An 11970-nucleotide genomic window follows, 5' to 3' on the forward strand; every position below is an offset into this window, starting at 1 on the left:
AGGATTTGTGATAAAAGACTTGTGGAATGGCTTGGGTTGGAAGGGGCTCTAAAGATCATCTATTTCTGCTGCACTAAACCAAGTTGCTCAAAGTTTCATCCAACCTGGAATTGGTCACTTCCAGGGATCGGGCATCCATAGCTTCTCTGCACAACCCATTCCAGTGTCTCATGTATTATAAATAAGTTCCTAAGTATGAGTGAAAAAAAACCAAACCAAACCAAACAAACAAAACAAAAACAAAAAAACAAAAAAACAAAAAAACAGCTGCCTTCTCTTCACTGTTTTAGCTATAACTTTGCATTTATTACCTTAAATTCATGATTTTTTCCCCCACCTCTCTGTTTCAGAGGCCAGAAGAGGTAGAAACTTTGTTAGTGGAGTGCAAGAGGTAATGTCCTGATTTGATCTCCTCTCCCTTCAGCATATGCAGTGTACAAGTTGCTATGGCATAAAGGGTGGGAAAATCCTCAGCAAAATGACTTGAGGACAACTTGCTGTGGGGGAAGCTTCTGGTTGCCTTTAGTAAGCAGAAGTAAGGGAGACTGGTTTTCAGTAATGGGCAGAACTGGCAACTAAGGCAACTTCATACTTGTCAGGAAAACGTGGAGGCCAGATGTTCAAAACTGCTCAGAACAGCACATGGACCGCTGAGCCTTCTTCACGTGGCCAGATGCACCACTAGCTGAGTAGGGAGAAACAGAGGATTTAGACTTCCCTTTCACAGGAAATATTTGCAAGCATAGCTACATCTTACAAGACTGCCCATTATTACTGTTATTATCAAACTATGCTTTTATCAACTCAGTTGTTTTCTTAGGTTCTCAAAATGTCACCTTACACATCTAAATATTTTACAGAAAACAAATCTTAAGTGATCAATGTACACCACTGTTTTTTTTTATCATTGTATGTTTGCTCTTGTTTTTAATCACTCTCATAAACCATTGGAATTATTTTGTAAAGACAGAAGCATGGACTGAAGGAATGTTCTGTTTCAGCAGGTCTTGTTCAAGTCCAGCTTCATGCTGCAACTATCATGGAGTGCAGAGAAAATCATCAGCCTGCAAATGTCCCCACAGATGAGCTTAGAATCTGCAAACCCTGAGCTGCAGCCACAGGGAAAACAGTCAGAACTGATACGTATTTCTAATAGCAACTATTTTAAGGTGTCTGTATTAATCAAGAGGAGCAAGCTAACTATTTACTAATTGCATTAAAGAAGCATGAGAATACTTAAGTTGAAGGGTATAAAGAAAATCAAAGTAAAAGTATAAAGAAAGTAGGAGGTGGTGGTGATGAAAGACCTTGCTAGTGATCAGCTAAGAAGCCACTCATGGGGATGGGATGAGTCCCTGACAAGAGATCTGATAATTACTGGAATTCAGGGCAAAACTCTTGGAAAGAGATACAAGAAACACCAGAAATGAACACTTGCCAACTAAAGAAAGCCGTCCTGTCCAAGAACAGAGCTTACAGAAACAGCCAGCTCTGATATAGTACCTCCTAAACAGAATTCAAAACTACTGAAAGAAAAATGAAAGAATACAGAGAAGTGTCACCCAAACTAAGCCAACAGCACTGCAGCAACCATCTGAAACTAAGGTAATGCCTGGCTGTAAGAAACAAGGTGAAGGAAATTCATTGGATTACCATCACTTTAGAAAAGCAGCAGTACAAATTGTACTACTTGGGCAAAAAGGAGAAAAGTAAAGTGCTTCTTTGGAATACTGAACATGATTGTCAGCAATGACTGAGACAGCAACCGCATTCCATATGCAGTTATAGCTTACAGGATACACCGTCCTAGGGAACATGGATTTTGAGTCTGCGTCGCCCTTATTTTGAACAGGAAGTGAATAAATGGAAATATTTAGTGACCTAGCCAAGGCAAAAGATTAATACTATAATATTGATTATTACATTTATAACAGCATAAAATTCAGTAAGCCTATAGAAGATGCGTTATTACAAAACCACCTCCAAAAAATCCAATTGAGTTCCAACCTTTGAATAGAAACAGCTCTGAAATTTCAAAATCTTACACTGAGCCACTATTTTTTTTTTGAGCAATTACCTGACTCACTTTGTTAGACGAGAGCCTCTTGCCACACTTACTCTGAAAATCTCTGCTTGTGGTCTTGTGAGCATCTGACTCGAGACAACAGAATTGATTTCAGAAAATCAGTGTCTTTTTCTTTTTTCTGATGTGCTTTTTTAATTTTTCAAAGATCTATAATTTAATTCTATTGTTCACAGACCTTTTAATCCAATCAGGGGGAACAGTAGTGTTAAGATTAACATCTTTTATCTGTTTTTGAAGCCCAACTTTCTCAAGTTTGATAGCGATATAACATTTTTGTTTGAATATACACGGATAAACAGACTCATATAAACATACTTAGTAGACTAATTCTTTCTTCACCAAAAACCATTTTAGACTTGTACTTCAAACGAGTACAAAAGTAGTAAAGCTGTCATATTAATTCAGTACCCTGATCGATCCCTCAGGGAAAGGACCAGCATTGCTTTTATTTTAAAAGCTCATAAGATGTGTTTAATTTGGTTCTGTAGTTATTTGTTCAGTATGCAGTGCAAATTTTTCTGGCTACAGACATGGGATATGGTAAACCTTTGCCTGGATCAATGTCCAACCTCTTTTAAGATGTGGAGAAAGTTACTCACTCATAAAGTTCAGACCTGCCAGACTCAATAACTCTACAAAAATGTTCAGATGAAAATTGCTTCAAGCAATCCTAGTAGAAAGCCAGCACCTCACCCCTAGTTTAAAGTTATGATCCTTATCATAATTAATTCAATAAAGAAGTAATGTACTTCAACCTAGGCATAGAGAAAAATTTTCTGTCCTGACTGGTATAAACTTTCAGCTAGGGATGTTTAAACTCTGTACCTGATCCTTTAGAGCAAATAATAAATTACAGACCTAGAGCCAGTAGATTATAACTGAAGTTGAACCGTCAGAAATATGTTGCTAAGACTAAGATGAGAATGTAATACTGAATAGGAGTGATTAAAAATTACACAAATGTAACAAAATTTAACAAAGATGTTCATTTACTGACAAATTAAACACTAATATTTTCTGACCTGTGAATGTAAAGAAGAGCAGGAATTCCCATAATCTTTCTAAGAAGTCATACCTTGCATCATACAGAAATCAAATTCTTTCTGCTGATGAAATGTGGAACGAATTCACCGTTCAACAAGCCAACACATTTGAAGAAGTTTACTTGAAAAATCGAGTTTATAAGCACTGAATTTCTGATTCACCTTATGTTTGTTTGTTTACCCATTAACACTGCTGCCATTCCTTCACCTTGCTACACTGCAAGAAGCAGATCCTGCTGCAGAGATTTGAATACCTATTCTAAAACATCGTCAACACTCCAAGGAGTAGCTGGGCCTTTTGCCTGCCTACCCATGTGAAGACTTCCATCCTAGCAAAATATGCACCAACTACCTTAAAGCAAATAGCCAGATTTTCAAACAGCTAAGATGCAACAGGAAAGTTGAGTGTGTACTTCTTTAAATTTTAGCATCCATTTTATCATCTCATCTCACATTCCATCTCATTGCATTGTCATTTCTCTGCTGCAGTGTGACATAACTTTCTGCAGTGTTAACAGTTCCAAAACAAGTAAATTGCTTTTCCAAGACATCTTATCCAAAACAAATATTCCTTTCTCACTAATTTAGTTTGAATATTCATAGATAAGCATTATAAGATGAATTCAAAATGCACATACTACATTTATCACATGTAAGAAATGTATTTTTAGTCCTAGTATGAATGGACTTGTATGCTGTTTCTACTGTCTGTCCTTACTGATACCTATATCAATTTGAGTTTCATTCTCTCAGTTCTTGATGTATAGAAGTTAATCATGTATAGAAGTAAATCTTTAAATAACACTGGACACAAATTGTAGAACTATTAATAAGTATTTGTGACATAAACTCCCAATAATAAATTTTGCTAATTCCAAATTACAACTAGAAATAAATAATGCAGAAGAATATGTACAGTACCCTGTCTTTCAAATGCTCATCCAGGTGAAAGATCTCGATGTTGAGGATTTTCTGTTTTCTTTATTTTTTTAGAAGTTTATGGGGGAGAGCTTGCACAGTTTTAACTCATATGAAACAGTTTTAATCAAACATCAAAATCATGCAATCCTAAAACAAAAAGCAAAACAAAACCCTTTAAAAGACACTGAGTAGAATTCCAATTAAGTGATTTTTTCACATATATTTCCTGATTGAAGATTGTTGCTATGGATCTGTCACAATAAGACAAACTTACATTATTAAGCTTAAAGAGTTACAGTCATCACATTCTGTTTTGCTAATAATTGTGTTGTGGCTTAGCTGTACTCAACTGAGTAGCATGCACACTGTGTAAGTGGTTCATATTGTAGGAATTAGAAGTCATCGCATTGCTTGTGTACAAGTAGGCCCAGATAACATCAATAGATGGTACCGTTCAGAAGCGTGTTTGTATTCTACTGCTATTTTGTAAGTAACACCGTGTGGTGTTTCAGGCTCTTTTATGCTAAATTACCCCCACTTTAGAAGCGTCTTAAGTATTTTTAAGCTCACATTATCTAAAAAAATCACCCAGCAATTACAGACCTAAAAGAAATTCGAACGATCAATCCATTATTTACAGTATGCACAAAAGTAGATGTATAGGAAGTAAATCAACACACTCGAGATCGGTTGCTGTTACAACAACTGCACTTTTGCCAGAATGTTTGACCAACACTTGCAACCCTGCACCCCCGCCCCCTTTGGGTCCCCCTTGGATTGATTAAATTGGCTCAAGATGACACCAATAATTGGCTCAAGATGCCGCTTCGACAGACCCAATGATCCATATCTTTGCATTCCCTAAAATCAGTCCTTTCAGCTCTGTGTTAGATTTAGGATGGTTTACATTGGCTCTGTCACAAACATTTTAATAAAGTCCCAGAGAAACCTCAAACTGGTGACATCATTGGATGGTGTTAAAAAAAAGTTCCACTTTGCTGGTTAGTTGTTAGCCTTTATAATCTGATCAGAATCGTTTTTCCCACTACATTTTGTCATTCTTTTATAACTCCCTGCAATTAAGACCATAATATTAAGAAGAAAAAGAATATATATATATATTAGCTATAAGAAGCAAACAATTCTAAGTATTTTGACATCAAGTAGTAAAATGTAAAATAAAACCAAGAAAACACAAAACAACCCAACCCCAAACATTTATCATATCCTATGGGCAGGAGACCTTAAACTATTGGTTATGTTATTTTTGAACTATTAGGTAGGTTAATTACAATGTAAAGTATTGCCTGTACCCACGTGACTACTGTAAAAACAAAATGCACAACAGTTTTATCAGACTGATTGGGAAAGCTAATATTCTTTTAACTGCTTTCAATTAAAAAAAGAAAATTGCATACAGGGCCCAATTCTCTTGTAATTTATATGCATGTGAATAAACAGATGCTCCACTAAGATCAGAGATGCTAAGCTACTTAAAGGTCTGAGGCCACTGAAAAACATTCCCATGCATTTACCTATTTTTTTCTTCTCCATAATGCATTGCTCTTTAAAAACTAGCATTTTCAATCATTAATTTTCAACCACCCTGGGACTGGAGTTGCTGAGGAGCTGTACAAGGCAGACGTTCCTGTTATCTGATATCTGGGCTCCTTGAGCTTTCCAGTTTTCTGAGTTTAAACAGATGACAGTCCTTGTGTCATCAGATGTTATTACTTAATTACTTCTAGCAGTGGACTTTACTCTGAGTACTTTTTTCCACAACAGACTGGAACATTTGACGTGTTTCTCCTTTCTAAACTCAAAGGCTGATTTTAAGACCTGAATTTGCATAGTATTGTCCTTAAAAACACAAAAATCCCAAGTAATGAGAGCTGAAGTCTGTACCCAGCTTAAAACACAGGTTAATCTGCCTTACCAGGTGCCAGGATTCTCCATGGTAACTGAATCTTATTGATAATACTGACAATCAACCACAGCCTGAGAGCCACTGATGCTAAATGCTGTACTGACACATGGACACGCTCAGCCCTCATCCAAACCCTCAGTGACTGGAAATCAGAACTGAGTAGGTCAGTGGAAGGAGCAAAGACCTAGGAAAGGACTTGTTTAAGGTCAGTGACAAAGCCACCATTTGGACCTGCCTCTTCTGCTCTGCATGGTGGCACACCAGCAGCACCTCCTGCCTGCAATGCCCATGCCCCACCAAACCTCACTCCTCCCTCCCTTGCAAGGCTGAGGGCATGCAGCTCTTCCCAGCTAATTAAGTTGAATAGATTCAACAAGCTGCTTTATTCTCAGTGTGAACAGACAGTAGTATAATGCAAAATATGGTTGGAATACTTCTGTGCTGAGTTGTGTGCAGCTACACACACAGTATTGCTCTTCTTTACACACAAGGTATTTGAGAGCAGGAGGTAGTTTGTTTTTCCCCCTCTCTTTATAAAACAAACAGCTGAGTCCAGATGCTTGGCTAGTGCGAATCAGCATTGCCGCATTATCATCCTCAATTTACTCTTCTCACCAAAGGAAAGGGAGGCCTTTTGATTTCAACAGTTCGAGCTCTCCTCAAAAATCGAGTACAAATAAAAGAGCTTTGCTATCAAAACACAGAAATATTTATTTTTAACACATTAGTTAAAAAATGTGATAGCCTTCTTTAATGATCTATAAAAATAAACAGGCTTTCAAAATGAAATCAACTTTCTCAAACGATGTAATGCTTACAACCAATATAAAAGCATAATGATACTGTAGCACAAGTACTAAGTAAATATAGATAAAACTACTATTTTTCTCATCTGTTCCTTTTCCAACATTCTTTACAACATTGAAGCAAAATAAAGTCGGTTTTAGGAAAAGCCCGTAATTCAGAGCACTGTTTCTTGTAAATGCTAAAGCCTCACCCTTCTCTTCCTAGAAAAAAAAGAATAAGAATAAAATCAGCAGGATAACTGCAAGCATATTTCCAAAATAAAATCAAAAAGGTGATTTTCCAGGTTTCAATATGTAACAGCTTTTTAAATTATCCAATACGCTGTCTTGATTCTGTACAAATGTTCCCTTCCTTCAAAGAGACAAAAAAGCATGTACTGCCAGATCTGATTGTATGTAGAGAGTGGATCTGATCCCCTTGTCACTAAGGTTACTAATCAAATTTCCATCCAATATGCTCATGCAGGATTTCCTGATCAAACACTTAAATCTGCCCCCTCTGCACCCCCATTAGCTAACATGTTTTATATGTAGAGGGGTCATCAAAAGTGTAATTCCCTTAAAGAAACCTAATCCTGCCCTCTTGTCAACCAGCAGATAGCTAATAACGCTTTCTATCCTACATTTTTTGAACATCAATTGCATACCAGTAATTAAGATCTTATTTTAATCTCACAACAGATGTTCAAAACAAAGGTATCCCATATGTACATTACATGTATTTAAAAACAGTCAGGTGTAGAAATATGGAAGTTTCATATGAGCTTAGCTTGTTTTTTCCCCCAGAAAAAGTGCAAGGTAGATTTTTTGTCCTTTTGTACCCTGCAGAAGGTTATCTGGACCACAGCATAACTTCATTGTCAATAAAGCAGGACATTCAGAGGGAGTGTACAGCTGGTACCCCCAGCACAGCCCTTTGGGGAGCTACCCAAGTAGTGTGGATCTGTTCCACTGGGTTGCTCACAACTCCTGTGTTCAAGTTGATGCACATTTCCCTTCTTCACATGCATTTCTGTGACTTCCCTGCTCTGAGCACAAACTAGATACTTCATCAGTTTTTCTCTCCACTTCAAATTAAAAAAGAAACAAGCCAATAATTTCATCCAAGGAAGAAAATAAACAGATCCACTTCAGTGTGAGCAAAATCCAATACTCGTACACTATTAACGTGTTTATCATTCTCAAAAATCATCATTATTTTTAATTAAGAACCCCCAGCAAAACAATGAAGACAAGGTTCAAGTTTTCTAACAGATTGAAACAGAAGTTTTACTGAAGTAATATCACTTCCAGGACGATTCTTTCTGAGGTCTGTGTGCATGCTGGGGTTTTTTTCCATCTTTTTTTTTTTTTTTTTTTCCCTGAGCAATGGCCACAATCAGAGTAGCAGAAGTGGGTCAGGAAATTTAACCTGACTGGTCGAACCCTGGGCTGAATCTGTAAGGTCTACAAGGCCCACATTTGTCAGAACTCAGTGGATTATATGCATCTGAATGGCAAAACAGATTTAAAATACTGTCTATTTCAACTTAACATTTGCCCTGTATGCTGCCAAATTTCAATTAATGTGAGCTCTATCGACTCAGTTTCAGCAGTCAGCAACTTCGGTATCTAAAAGAAATTCTGAATTGCATGTGCTGTAGTTCAGGTATTTCCCCTTGGACACACGGACACTTAATTTTTCAGTACACAGAGAACAAGTGCAACGTAATCCCCATGTTTTCAGTTTTGGTTAGTGGTATTTTATGAAGTCAACATATAACATTGACGGATCAAAATAATACTTCATACGTTATTCTGTGGGACTTTTAAAAATATATTAAGTGTAACTGAATCATTTCGACTACTGTAAATGGTAAGAAAATGTATTTTAAGAATATAAAAACTATGAAAATTGTTAAGTTTCAGATTTTTATTGATTTTAAAATGACTTACTGAATAGAGTCAAGGAGGAAAAACATAAAAGGATGATTTAATTTACTTCACGTTTCTTCTGTACAATAGCTTTAATGGGAAACAAGTGGATGGATGGTTTACGCTTTAGCTAGAATAAAATTAAATGAAATAATGGAAGAAAACTCAACTACAAAACGAGTTGCAGACAATCTGGGAACATGGGATATATGGGCTTCATAAAGTAAGGAACTCACTGCTAACAATTAATTCAATCTTTGCAAGTGATTTTTTTCAGGCTTTTCTTGGATGTTATGAAACCCACACATTTTAAAACACAAAAATATTAATTGTGTTCTGGGTGGTATTTAAAGACGTTTAAATGAATTTCTCATAGATTCCTTCCAAAAATAAATAAATAAATAAATAAATAGATAAATTAAGAAGGGATTCAGTCTTTTTGGAAAAAATTGCATCAGAGGGGAGTAATGAAGGTGTTACAACTTCTCATTTCTCTGTGTACAAAAATACATTTTGGTTTGGTAAACCTGGAATTTCCAATTAGTATCTTAGCTTGGAGCATTAATTTTAATATAAATAATTTCATACCCAGTATTATTTTCAGCATCCCTTTCTACAGCCAGCATATTGAATATAATTAGAAGTTTACCAAGTCAGCCCATTCATTGAAAAGAACAGAGTAAGTTTCCAAGCAGTAATATGAGTCCTAATGAGAGATTTCAAATGAAAACAGTGATGAGTTATGCAAACGCAGCTGATATTGCATCATACACTCAAATCTCTAAATTAACTCTAAGTCAGGGGGTTACAGGGCTAGAATAGGTTTCCGTGAAAATGTGTCAGATTGGAAAAAGTGAAGTAATATCAGTTTACTGCAAAAATCCAAGTGATCCTTATATTTTATACCAATGAACAAAGTTTTAACAAAGTTTTTTTTATTACTTTAAGTAATTTCCTATATTTTTGCAACAGATTTTCTGTTTCAGTGAATGAGGAGTCCTTGAATATGACCTTTGAAAGAAGAAAGTCTGAACCGATTCAGCTTTGTGCTTAGGTGGGTCCCAGCTAAACACAGTCACAAGTATGTCTGCAGCAGAAAAAGAATACATCAGAGAGCAACATCACAGACCTTCATTATATGTTTCAGAACTAATCCCCACTGTTATAGGTGCTCACTGTCGCAGAACATGCAAAAGATAAATCTTCAGCCTTAGTAGAAATTTTGAAATAAGAACAAAATGAGGCACAACAGGCATGAAGAAACTCCACAGCACCTCAGTTGCCAACACAACAGACCATACAGATCAGCTAAGAATCAAGGACTTTAGAAAGAATTATAACTCAGTTACAGAATTTAGCCCCAAATGATGCAGAACAACTATTATTCCCAGAGAACTACAGTTCGCAGTTGTCCCAGGATATCCCTGGCTATGGTAATGTGGTGGCTGAATTAAGTACTGGGTACACGGATAGGATGTATCTGATATACAGAAAGTATCAAATTAATAGTAGAAATATGTATGTATGTTTGGCTTTCATTTATATGTTTAGATAGATGAGTTTAATAAGAGAATAATTAGTTTTAGCCATTATCAATTACTGTATAACAGAAAAGACTTACTGATGCAATTTATAATAGATATGTGAATAATAACTCTTAAATGATTTTCATGATAGCTAGCAAAGTGGTTAGGCCCTACTAAGCTGGTACATGCAATGGCAGAAAATGCAAGAATCGGATGCCTATCTAAACTTCACAACTATTATCTTATTAGAGCTACTTAACTCTACTAGCTTTGATGTGAGCATCACTTCTGCATGAACAGGTTCCTCATCAACTCTTCTGTGTGTTAGCTTCACTGTGGTGATCTGCAACTGAGCTGCACATATTGAGTGACTGCTGAAGTTAATGAAGTTAGAAAGAAAGGCAGCAACAGCAGCTCAGCCTTCCCACCTCTCCTTATATCAGAGACCAACCTTCCTGTTCTTTGTTCATCTGTCTGTTCCATGCAGAAGGCCTCTTGCCTTGAGCAGAGCTTGTACTGAGCTGCCCCTGGGAACAACACTGCGTTCCCTCTCAGTGGAGTTAACCCTGAGGAGATGGCTGGTGCTGTGGCGGCAGACCTTTAGATAGGAGGGCAGGCAGGAACATTCATCTACACCAATCAGTTGTAGAAGGATTTCTATGAGAGGCATACCATTTTCCAAGGCTATTCTCAGCTGTCCACTTTGAGGTATTGTAGAAAATAAATTCTACGAAATCCTGACTATTTAACGCAATTCCTATTAAGAGAAGATGAAACTCCAATTCATCCTTTCAAAGACAGGCGAATAGACATTTATTTAGAAGAGCAGCCTGATAAAATGAAACTTAAACCAACTGCTAGGCTGCCTGAAAAATTAACTCCAAATCTACTACGGTCTGACTCTTGTGGCACTGCTACAGACTCATTGCTTATTGGAGCTTTCCACACTTATACCTGCAGGCCTGTATCAGTAAAAATTGTCTACCGGCAAAGAATGTAGTACAAAAGGGACATAAGCACAGAACCTCTTACCAGTTACCTTTTAACCAGAAGATGGTGACTACAAAAGAAAGGTAGGCATTTGATGCATGTGTATGCCTTTCAGAATTACTTTCTCTCCTCCCTCAAGGACCTAACACACATGCTGTATTTCAAATAAAGTTTTGCATGTGATTATTTCAGTTCTAGTTGTTGGTAACATGCCTACACCCTGTGGTTGTTAGAGACACTGAAATTGTCCATATTCAGACCCTTTACATGGGTATTTTTGTTTGTTTAATCCTGAGAGAACACGTGGACATTGGGCGAGAGAGAATAAAAAAGGAACTTCCAGAATATTCTCAAGGGATAACTACTACCATAAACCAGAGCTTAAGAACTACCTTCCAGACATGATTTCCTTCAGCTCAGTGACAAGCCATGATCATTTCTTTTAACTCACAGCATTAGGAGTCAGCTTTCATTTTCTGAACAAAGTGTTTCACCTGCACAGTGGCAAAGAAAAGCTTAAAAACTGTGCTGTGGCACAGTTTGGTATGTCTTATTCCAGCCCCAAAGGTAAATATGTTTGTTGATTCTCTTGTAAAAACTGAAGGCTTCATACCAAATATTCATAAGTGTTCTGTTTAAACAGGAATATCTTGACTTTGAAGATGGAAGCCTTGGTACTCTATGGTAATTATTTAAAATCAGATACACTAGATGTGCTGTTCAGTAGAGGTTAAAAAGCACAAAGATTCTCTAAAGA

This window comes from Excalfactoria chinensis, chromosome 9, assembly GCF_039878825.1.
Source record: "Excalfactoria chinensis isolate bCotChi1 chromosome 9, bCotChi1.hap2, whole genome shotgun sequence".
In the NCBI taxonomy this organism is placed as follows: domain Eukaryota; kingdom Metazoa; phylum Chordata; class Aves; order Galliformes; family Phasianidae; genus Excalfactoria; species Excalfactoria chinensis.